The sequence below is a fragment of the Malania oleifera genome, chromosome 1 (genome assembly GCF_029873635.1).
Source record: "Malania oleifera isolate guangnan ecotype guangnan chromosome 1, ASM2987363v1, whole genome shotgun sequence".
Classification (NCBI taxonomy): domain Eukaryota; kingdom Viridiplantae; phylum Streptophyta; class Magnoliopsida; order Santalales; family Ximeniaceae; genus Malania; species Malania oleifera.
The window spans coordinates 146,302,181-146,304,978 of NC_080417.1; the positions used below are offsets into that span (position 1 = coordinate 146,302,181).

The 2,798-nt window shown below is 42.6% G+C and overlaps 1 pseudogene; it reads left to right on the forward strand.

Moving 5' to 3' along the window:
* Positions 1 to 1,572: 1,572 nt before the first annotated feature.
* LOC131145647 (uncharacterized mitochondrial protein AtMg00810-like) lies at positions 1,573 to 2,582 on the forward strand (annotated as a pseudogene).
* Positions 2,583 to 2,798: the final 216 nt, after the last annotated feature.

Sequence of the window (2,798 nt, forward strand, 5' to 3'; positions counted from 1 at the left end):
ATTAAAGACAAAGATTGGCTATGGCATCTAAGATATGGGCATCTAAACTTTGAAAGTTTGAAGCAATTAGGAAGCAAGAAGATGGTGAAGGGCTTACCCAATATTCATCATCCAAATGTGATATGTGAAAGCTGTATTTTGAGCAAGCAACACAGAAACAGCTTTGGAAAGCAAACCGACTGGAGATCAACCATGCCGCTCCAGCTAATACACACAGATGTGTGTGGTCCATTAAGACCATTTTCGAATGGACAGAATCGATACTTCCTCACCTTCATCGACGACTACAGTAGGAAGACCTGGGTCTACTTCTTGAAAAGGAAGTCAGAGGTATTCGATAAGTTCAAAGAGTTCAAAACTCTTGTGGAGAAACAGAGTGGCTTCTGCATCAAGTCACTCCGGTCAGATCAAGGAGAAGAGTACAAAGACGAAGCTTTCCTGGAATTCCTTAGACAACAAGGGATTCAGAAACAGTTCACACCATCATACACTCCCCAGTTGAATGGTGTAGCTGAAAGGAAGAACCGCACAATTCTTAACATGGCTAGAAGCATGTTAAAGGATAAAAATGTGCCCAAGAGTTTTTGGGCAGAAGCAGTGTTCTGTGCAGTCTATCTACTCAATAGGTGTCCGACGAAGAGTCTTGATACAAAGACACCATATGAAGCCTGGAGTACTCACAAGCCCAGCGTGAGTCATCTTAGGGTGTTTGGCTCCATAGCCTACGCCAAGATCCCAGAAGCAAGAAGGACAAAGCTGGATGATAAAGGAGAGAAGTGTATCCTTGTAGGATACGGTGACAGCACCATGGGATATCGACTTTACAATCCCATCAACAAGAAAGTCTTTCATAGTCGGGATATCATCTTTGAAGAAAATGAATCCTAGAAATGGGACCAGACTGAATGTTCCAAAGATGCGGAATTGACACTTGAAGGAGAAGAACCTACACAGACAAGAGAAGTGGCTATCGAGCCACAAATTCCTGAGCTGCAGACACCTCCACATGGTTCACCACAGACAAATGAAGCTCTATCACCAATAGAGCGTGAAATCTCAGACATGAGACCTAGAGGAGCTCGAAATCTAGCCGACATGTATGAAACTACAGAACCAATTGAAGAGTATGTTACTCTTTACTGTCTATTGTTAACCAGCGACCCGGTTAGCTTTGAGGAAGCTAACGAAGAAGACAAATGGAGAAAAGCGATGGATGAGGAGATTCAATCCATCGAGAAGAACAAAACTTGGGAGTTGACAAATCTCCCGAAGGGCCGCAAAACCATTGGTGTGAAATGGGTCTACAAGACCAAAAAGAATGCTCAAGGAGAAGTTCAGAGATATAAAGCAAGACTTGTCGCCAAAGGCTACAAACAAAAAGAAGGGATTGATTATGGAGAAATCTTTGCCCCGGTTGCTAGACTTGAAACCATCAGATTACTTATTTCACTTTCAGCACAAAATGGATGGAAGATTTACCAGCTGGACATGAAATCAGCTTTTCTGAACGGTTTTCTGGAAGAAGAGATTTATATCGATCAACCACCTGGATATGTAAAGAAGGGCAAAGAAGATAGAGTGTACAAGTTGAAGAAAGCACTCTATGGTGCGTGGAACATGAGGATTGACGACTACTTCCAGAAGAATGGATTTGAGAAGTGTCCCTACGAGCATGCGCTATACATAAAGATGGAGACAGATGGAAGCATGCTGATAGCCTGCCTATATGTTGATGATCTGATCTTCACCGGCAACAATCCAGAGATGTTTGCCGCTTTCAATAGGAGCATGGTCAAAGAATTCGAAATGACGGATATTGGCCAGATGGCTCACTTCCTTGGCATAGAAGTCATGCAAAACGAGAAAGGAATTTTCATCTCTCAGAGCCACTATGCAAAAGAAGTATTGAAGAAGTTTGGGATGGACAAATGCAACCCAGTGACAACTCCAGTTGAAACAGGATTGGAGTTGAGAAAGAATGAGCAAGGAGATGTTGACCCCACATATTTTAAGAGTCTGGTTGGAAGCTTGAGGTATTTGACGTGCACCAGACCAGATATACTCTACGGAGTTGGACTTGTCAGCAGGTACATGGAGACTCCTGACCAGTCCCACCTGAATGCAGCGAAAAGGATACTCCGATATGTCCAAGGTACCATCACCGATGGTATGTTTTATTCATCAAGAGGTGATTACAAACTTATCGGCTATTCAGATAGCGATTGGGGAAGAGATCTTGATGAAAGAAAAAGTACGACGGGATTCACATTTTTTATGGGAGATACATCGTTTACATGGTCTTCGAAGAAGCAACCCATTGTAACGCTGCTGCCAGCTCAGCTGTTTGTCATGGTATATGGATTAGGAATGTAATGAAGTATCTGGGATTTCTTCAAGATAACCCCACAGAAGTCTACATCGACAATCGATCAGCGATTGCCCTTGCGAAAAATCCAGTTTATCATGAAAGAAGCAAACATATTGATACTCGGTATCATTTTATCAGGGAACATGTCAAAAATAAAGAAGTGGAATTGATTTCTTGCAGAACGTATGATCAGATTGCTGACATTTTCACAAAGCCACTCAGGCATGATATTTTTGCAAGACTGAAGACAATGCTCGGAATGACAAAGTTAGGAGAGTCAAGTTTAAGGGGGGATGTTGAAGATTAAACTTGAGAACAGTGGGACGGTGGCAGCAAAAATTTGACTGCAGAAGCTTCATCAACCGGCAGCCCACCTCCATTGAAGTTAAGCAAGATTTGGCCACCAACATTACCAAACCAGTCACAATCG